At 43.5% G+C, this 8,927-nt stretch overlaps 1 pseudogene; it reads right to left on the bottom strand.

The window, feature by feature from the left end:
- Window positions 1-4,385: 4,385 nt before the first annotated feature.
- Window positions 4,386-4,503, bottom strand: LOC124723565 (annotated as a pseudogene).
- Window positions 4,504-8,927: the final 4,424 nt, after the last annotated feature.

Raw genomic sequence — 8,927 nt, 5'->3', positions numbered from 1 at the left:
TTACCATAGTGCTATGCCCACCCGAAATGTCATATTTTTCTTTGAAGGCATTGACGATATGTAAACAAATTTTAAAATTGGCAGAAGCCCAAGCTTAAATATGCCAGTGGCGGACTATTGACTCATTGTCTCCAGCTCGATTGACTGTGCTCTTACAGAATCTTTTTAAAGCTTTCAGTGTCGATGTTTCGTTTCCACTGAAGTGACCTCGGGCTTGTCTTTTGGGTGTCACTTGGTCCAAAATTATATTGCTATTCGAGCTCGCTAATTGTAGCTATATAGATGCACTATTTTCTGATAATAATTGCAACCACTGTTATAATAACCATCATAAATGTTGTCCAATAGCCAGTTATTAATACTTCGTAGCACACATGTTCGTGATATTTTTGCTATCTATTCACTTTGATTTGTAGTTCCTTCAGTTGTCGCATATTACATTTCAAAACTCTTATCTTCATGCGCTGTTTCTTCTCCTCTGTCAGAGTAACTGTTACTTTTCCTCTCGAATGTATCAGTATGCATTTCTGTCAAGCCCATTGGTATTCATGCTTTATGATTTCGTGTAACGTGCATGCCAATGGCCCATAGTCCACCCCAATTACATCTTTATCACCAATGTGTCAATTTGACTTACCTTTTCGTGCAGCAGCTTACCAATGGTGACCGTGTATATTGGTTTTGTGTATAAAATAGGTTTTGTGCTGCAGTCAAATTTTCTAAAATTTACTAACGAGACGCGTACCGGCAGCGTGCTGGTAATTTACATCAACTTGCACATTAATTTGTTAGTTTTATATTTTTTGGAGTCTGTTGATTAAAAGTTAATGTTCATGTAATTGTAAAGCGCCTGATGATGTCAGCATGCTGCCGAAACTCGTCGTACCAATATATATTAGTAAAAAGTGACTGAATCAGGAAAAGTATTTACAAATTTTGTAATACTGTCGCTGATCTCAACAAATTATATTGATATATTTTCGTTTCATTGGGTTTCGCTAACTCATGTCCGCTGCTAGTACGAGCATTTCACTAACAATTACGGCGAACGTTTCACTCGTACTGTGTGTATAGCTACATCGCAGCCAGGCTAGTACTCTGACCTTTAGATGACTAGTGCCGACACACATAGATTTACGGGCACATGATACTGAGAGCAATTCAGGTACATACAAAGTTATATTTTAGAGCCGGCCGCGGTGGTCTCGCGGTTCTAGGCGCGCAGTCCGGAGCCGTGCGACTGCTACGGTCGCAGGTTCGAATCCTGCCTCGGGCATGGATGTGTGTGATGTCCTTAGGTTAGTTAGGTTTAAGTAGTTCTAAGTTCTAGGGGACTGATAACCACAGCAGTTGAGTCCCATAGTGCTCAGAGCCATTTATATTTTAGACCCATTTCTCGTCATTTTAGCCGATCGAGCTGTGTATGAGACGTGTGATGGAGTCAAATACGAATATTTGGTTTGTTGCTATTAATTAATTTTCCAGGCCTACCAGAGGGATGACTGGCTAAAATACTTCCCTGATTTTTCTAGTTCGCAGTACGTGTACTTGGGTATCTGTAGCTTTTGTGAAACCTGTCTGTTGTAGTACCTCAGCTTGTGTGTCCTTTCGAAAACACACAATTCTCTCCGTTGGTTGGAATTTACAGAAATTACGTATATGGAATTAGTACAGTCTTCATGTACTTACTCGTTCTCGAATGTGGAGTCTGGCTGTACGTTCCCCATCCTAACGCGGTTGTTTGGCGCCCGAAACTGGCCCCGACAGCAACAGAGGGAAATATCCCCTGTAGGTAGTCGTAATCATCACGTTGTCTGACAAAGACCACGCTCTTCTATAACATTGGTCAATAGCATTTTTCACTAAAAATGCGACTGGTTTTCTTACCAACTTGTGGTCCTGCGGTCCTGTCTATCGAAATCCTCGAAAACGCTGCAGTTTGATCGTTCTGTTGTGACAAAATTTAATTATTCTGCAAATGCTACTGACACAAAAGAATCCGTTCGGAAATCCATCTCCAGGAAGTGGTTGAGGTTTAACAGTTCTGCCGGTTAGTCATGCTCGAACACTGTAGAACACTGTTGTACGCGTCATAGTGTTCTGACAAAATTCTGAAAGCTATTGTTCGAAGCAACTGCTAGTTTTTTTAGGTTCTGTTTTCTACTGATTCATAAAAATGCGTTGTACCTCTATAAATCCTAGTAATTTTTTTTGTTTTTCCTGTATAATGTTAATTCTGGTAAGCTGTTTGACATGTGCTAAACGCCTGAAAGGCTGGTTATAGAACCACGTCTCATAACATTTTTGTTCCCACAATTAAAAAAAACGATGGATTACGAAACAGATTATTATTTCAAGTTTTTGTAGGTCCACCCCTGTGACTGGAGGTCTGAGGCACTACGGCAGTACACTACTGTAAGAAAATGGAACACCTACAGCGTCCTTATGATGTCTTTTATTATATGACTACCAGTTTCGGCCCTTCAATGCATCATCTTCAGGCCTTAGTTGTTGCTGATGGGGCTAACACCACCGCATATACGATACATCAGTGGCCAACATAGCTGGTTTACGCAGACTACCTGCAACTGTGATGATGTCTCTCCAACCATCAACTATTTCGCAGTTGCACTGATGCATCGTGCGTACGGATGGTGTTAACACCTTCAGCATCAGCTAAGGCCGGAAGATGGCGCACTGAAGCGCCGAAACTGGTAACCACACAATAAATGACATCATAAGGAGGGCTGAAGGTATTTCATTTTCTTTCGATTATTATTTCCGTCTGACAAAAACAGTTTGAATCAGTTCGTAAAAAACTATATATTTCCCATCTGCTATAAGGTCCGCCCTGGTAGCTGAGTGGTCAGCGCGACGGAATGTAATGCATAACGGCCCGGGTTCGATTCCCGGCTGTGTCGGGGATTTTCTGCGCTCAGGGACTGGGTGTTGTGTTATCCTTATCATCATCATTTGATCCCCATCGACATGCAAGTCGCCGAAGTGGCGTCAACTCGAAAAATTTGCACCAGACGAACGCTCTGCCCGACGGGAGGCCCTAGTCACACGGCATTTCATATCTGCTATAAGGGCTGCAAGTCACAGTGAAGAATTATAAATACCAGTGACTCCTGATCACGTATCGCTGAGTGAACACGCCAAGGTCGGAGAATCTATGTACATGCTGGTTCAAAATGGTTCAAATGGCTTTGAGCACTATGGGACTTAACTTCTGAGGTCATCAGTCCCCTAGAACTTAGAACTACTTAAACCTAACTAACCTAAGGACATCACACACATCCATGCCCGAGGCAGGATTCGAACCTGCGACCATAGCAGTCGCGCGGTTCCAGACTGTAGCGCGTAGAACCGCTCGGCCACTCCGACCGGCTACGTACATGCTGAACGGAGGTTTCAAGACCCCTATGAATCCAAGACAACCCACGATCTCTTTCTTGATTTAAATTACTGATTTCTTGATTTAAATCCGCTGATGCAACAGCGTAAGTTTTTAACTTCGAAATTACAAGGATTTAATCTTTTTCGCGATCTGAAAGTGTTTCTCGGCAGCACCATAATTTTTTTTAGTGCTGTCTAATTCGTTATTCTTCGATAACACCACGTTTTAAATGCTTCCAGTTCCTCCTTTTTCGGATTGCCGATCGTTCACGGTTTACTTCCATATACACTATCTCATCGAAAGTACCCGTACCTCTATGTAATGCGGAATTGACCACTAGGTGTCACGATAGGCGGACCCGCCCGTACGAAAGGCGCCGGGGAGTGTTGTGTTGTCAGTAGAGGAGCAGTATGGGTCGGTAAGGAAAACTCAGTGATTTCGAACGTAGCCTAGCGTACTCATCACGTGTCACTTGAGTAACAGTTACACCAGAGACATTTCAAGCCTTCTAAAGCCGCCCAAGTAGATAGCTAGTGATGTGACTGTGAAGTGGAAATGTGAAAGAATAGCCACAGCTAAACGAAGGCTAAGCAGACACTGTGAACTGACGGTCTGGGACTGTAGAGCATTGAGGAGGGTGAATGTAAAAAACTTACATGAAATCAGCGGAAGGAATCACTCGTGAGTTCCAAAGAGCTATCAGCAGTCCAGCTAGCGCAATTACTCTATGCAAGGAGTTAAAACGAATGAGATACATTGGTCGAGCAGCTCCCTGTAATTATTAGCACTCCGTCTTCAGGCCACGAGTGGCCTACCGGGACCATCCGACCGCCGTGTTATCCTCAGAGTAGGATGCGGATAGGTAGGGCGTGGGGTCAGCACACCGCTCTCCCGGTCGTTATGATGCTATTCTTGACCGAAGCCGCTGCTAGTCGGTCGAGTAGCTCCTCAATTGGCAACACGAGGCTGAGTGCACCCCGAAAAATGGCAACAGCGCATGGCGGCCTGGGTGGTCACCCATCCAAGTGCCGACCCCGCCCGACAGCGCTTAACTTCAGTGATCTCACGGGAACCGGTGTATCCACTGCGGCAAGGCCGTTGCCGAGCAGCTCCCCATAAGCCACACTGTTTTGTAGCCAGTGCTGAACGACGCTTAAGGTGGTGGAAGGGGAGATGCCTTTGGGCAACGAACGACTGGAATTGACTGATTCTAAGTGATGAATCACGCTATACATTGTGGCAGTCCGTTGGGAGGGTTAGGATTTGGCGAATGTCAGGAGAACGTAACTATGTGTAGTGACAACGGGGAAGTACGGGAGATGTGGTATTACGGTATGGTGTTGTTGTTTGTGGTTAGCTTCTGTCCACCGTACTGCGCTAAGAGAAACGCTATTTGCGGAGCAACATGATCACATTTGACAGGCTTGTGAGCTGCGTACAACAGAGGAACCGTTCGGAGACAATTATTATTTGTCTTATCAGCATGCATCTTGTCAGCAAGCAGCATCTACGGGCAATGGTTTGTGGGAAATAACATTCCTGAAATGGACTGTCCTTATGTAGACTCCCAACCTGAATCCAATGGAAAACTGAACACCTTCGTGATGAGTTAGAACGTCGAGACCCCAGCGTCCCCCTTCACTACGTTCTCTGGTTTCGGCGCTTGAGGAAGAATGGGCTACCATTCCTCCGCAGATATTGAGACACCTCACTAAAAGCGTCCGCAGCAAAGAATTGAATTGAATTGTTTGGGGGAAGAGACCCAACAGCAAGCTCATCGGTCTCATTGGATTAGGGATGAACGGGGAAGGAAGTCGGCCGTGCCCTTTTTTAAAGGAACCATCCTGGCATTTGCCTGGAGCGATTTAGGGAAATCACGGAAAACCTAAATCAGGATGGCCGGATGCGGGATTGAACCGTCGTCCTCCCGAATGCGAGTCCAGTGTGCTTACCACTGCGCCACCTCGGTCGGTCCCGCAGCAAAGCTCAAGCCGTCATAAAGGCGATGAATGGACTCACTCCATATTAATGTCCACTAACAGGTGTCCGGATACTTCTGTTCAGTTAATGTATTGCTGTGCTCCAGACGTACCCTTCAGAAATGTCTTCCTCTGCTTCACATGAATGTCTGATGTCAGTAGAGCTTTTTAATTGAAGAACGTTTTCTTTTTCGTGTTAATCTCCTTTTGATATCGTCCTTGCTTCGGCCACCGTATATAATGCGCTTCGAAGTAGCAGAATTTTTTGACTCCTTCCAATAGTGCGTCATTTCGAATTTTAATGTTAAGCAAGTCGAATCTAGCACACATCCGACCAGAAGGACTGTGTCGCCTTCAATCCTTAGCATTAACGTCCACTCCCCTGTGACATTTACTGTTTTTCCTAAATTTTCAGCCGGCCGCTGTGGCCGAGCGGTTCTAGGCGCTTCAGTCCGGAACCGCGCTGCTGCTACGGTCGCAATTCGAATCCTGCCTCGGGCATGGATGTGTGTGCTGTCCTCAGGTTGGTTAGGTTTAAGTAATTCTAAGTCTAGGGGACTCATAAACTCAGATGTTAAGTCCCATAATGCTTAGCACCATTTGAACCTAAATTTTCTGTGAGTACATTTATTGATACGATGTTCACGTTAAATAATAGTTGTCATAATCTACATCCGTGCGTTACACCCTCCTTATCACGAAATTACCTTCCTTTACGTTCGACTATTGTTACTCCCATTTGAGTTTTGTAGGTTATTCGTCTGTCTATTTACTTTAATTTTATAAGGGTAGTGAACATCTTATTTCACCTTAAACTGTCGAAGGCTTCCGCTAGGTCCACAAATACAAGAAGATATTTCGATATTTCTTCAGACCTCCTTCTATTAACAAGAAGAATTCAAAATTTCTTCTCTGTTATATTGTCCCTTCCTGAAACCAAATTGGTCTTCCACCAGTACTCCAGTTTTTCTGTTCTTCTGTAAATGATAATGGATGCCAAATTAGAAGTGTCAATTATCGGACTAGTCGTCAATTTTTGCTTGTATCCACATGTGCATTCTTTTGCAATGTGATGATAACGATTTTCTAGACATCCGATGCTAAGCCACTGGTTTCATGAATTTTTCATACCAGACGTATGTCAAAATCCTAAGGCAATTACAGTCGTGCTGGGCATACGGCTCTGGTGATCAAGGCACTGATGCTTAACTTTCGAGTGGGACAGAAGAGACAGAAAAACAGTGAGTGTGTGAAAAAAATTGTATGCTAGGAGAGAAATAATTTCCTTACAGATGAATCAAGATTATTAATCATAATTGAAGACGAAGTAACGGAGAGCGGCAGACACATTTATGTGGAAGACGCTTAGGCCTCAGATGAGATGGGAGTGACAAACGTAAAAGTTGTAGACTAATATTTATGACTTTTCCTGAGAAAAAAGTTGGTGGCTGCATGGCATAAATTCAGAAAGACAGCAGTACAATAAGGTATGTTCAAGATTATGTGGAACGGTTTATATTTACTTCTTAATGGCCAGAATTTACCTTAGTTCGATTTAGAATCTAGTTAATCACACTGCAAAACAGAATAGGAGTTATAGTGAACCGATGGTCCCATAGAATCACTGACCATTGTCATACCATATTTCACACTACAAAATGTACGCCAAAATTTCTTTTTTAATTTCTTATTTATTCACAAATTAAATGTACAAAAGTGCATACCACAAAATGTAACCAGTAGTGGTTACATTTTGTAAATGACTGAAAAATATAGGTTAACATCCATAAATAATTTACATTAATCGACTGCACGCTTGACAGAGCCGTCACCGTACTAGTCCATTCCGTAGTTTCGTACCCTTTACGGCAATAGCATTGCCTAGCTGAAAGTCACAAACCAAACCATGACGTGGCTTGTGTGTCTCAACGATACAGACAGTCGCTCCGTAGATGCAACTACTGCGAAGAGACCGGAGTGACATGTGGTTTCGAAGAGATGCAGCAACCCAGCAACCTTTTCAGTAGTTACGGGGGCAACAGTCTGTATGATTGGTTGATCTGACATTATAACATTAGCCATTAGTGGCGTTGCTGTGTTTGTACAGCGAACCGCTGAAAGCAAAGGGTAACTACAGCCGTTATATTTCCCGAGGCACGCAGTTCTACTGTAGGCTTAATGACGACGGCCTCATCTTGATCACCATGTTCTGGAGATAAAATAGTCCCCCATTCGGATCTCTGAGCGCGTAATACCCAGTAGGCTGTTGTCAGGTAAAACAGGGAAGTGGATAGGACCGCGTTAGATTTAGCGATAGTTAGGGAAGTACGGTGGCAGGAAGAACGGGACTTCTGAACAGATGGGTACAGAGTTACCAACAAAAAATAAAATAGTGATAATGAAGGAGTGGGTACATTATTGAAAAATAGTATAAAAATGCGCGTAAGCTACTATGAACACTCTAATGAATGCAGTATGGAAGCTAACATTTTTAAGGAAGACGAAAGTTTAAGTGTGATTTGGGACTGGAATTCGGTACCAGGAAAAGGAAGAGAATAAAAAATAGCGGGTGAACATGAACTGCGCAGAAAGGAGTGACTAGGGAAGCCACCTAGTAGATTTTTGTATAGAGCATAATTTAATCATTGCCAATACTTAAGAATCGTCGAAGGAAGTTGTATACTAGAACATACCTACAGACACTGGAAGATTTCAAATAGATTAGATAATAGTAAATAAGAGATTTCGAAACCACATTTAAAATTTAAAATATTTTCACGGGCAGATACGGACTTTGGCCGTTATTTATTGCTTACGCAATGCAGATTAAAACTGAAATAACTGCAGAAAGGTTGTAAATTAAAGCGTTGGGATCTAGAGAAATTGAGAGAACCAGAGTTTTTTTAGAGTTGCAAAGCGAACATTAGGTAATGATCGGCTGAAACATGGGAACGGGATACAATGAAAGACGAATGGATAATTTTTAGAGATAAAATAGTGCAGGCAGCAGGAGATCAAATTCGTAAAAAGAACACGCCCAGCAGAAACCGATGGATTACACACGATGTACAGAATTTAATTGACAAAAGGAGAAAACGCGAAAGTGCAACAAACGAAGCAGGCATAAGGGAATATGGAGCTCCAAAAACAAGATTCACAGAAAGCGTAAAATGGCATTCAACGGGCTTGTCCAGTGGTAACACCGGTTCGAGTCAGATCACCGAAGTTAAGCGCTGTAGACCTCGGATAGCACTTGGATGGGTGACCGTCCGGGACTGCCGATCGCTGTTGGCAAGCAGGGTGCAATCAGTCCTTGTGAGGCCGATAGCGAAGGTTCACGACTGAGAAGTAGCGGCTCCATCCCGAAAGTTGACAACAGCCGGGAGAGCGGTGTGCTGACGACATGCCTTTCCATATCCGCATCCGGTGAAGCCGATCGACGGAGAATGCCAATCCGGTCCGCTGATACCGTTGGGCTTTCCGAGGCCTGTTCGCCGGAGTAAAGTGGCATTACAGGAATTACTAGAGCAGAATCGCAAAGCCGTAGA

The sequence above is a fragment of the Schistocerca piceifrons genome, chromosome X, assembly GCF_021461385.2.
Source record: "Schistocerca piceifrons isolate TAMUIC-IGC-003096 chromosome X, iqSchPice1.1, whole genome shotgun sequence".
Lineage (NCBI taxonomy): Eukaryota > Metazoa > Arthropoda > Insecta > Orthoptera > Acrididae > Schistocerca > Schistocerca piceifrons.
This window is presented reverse-complemented; position numbering and strand designations above follow the sequence as displayed.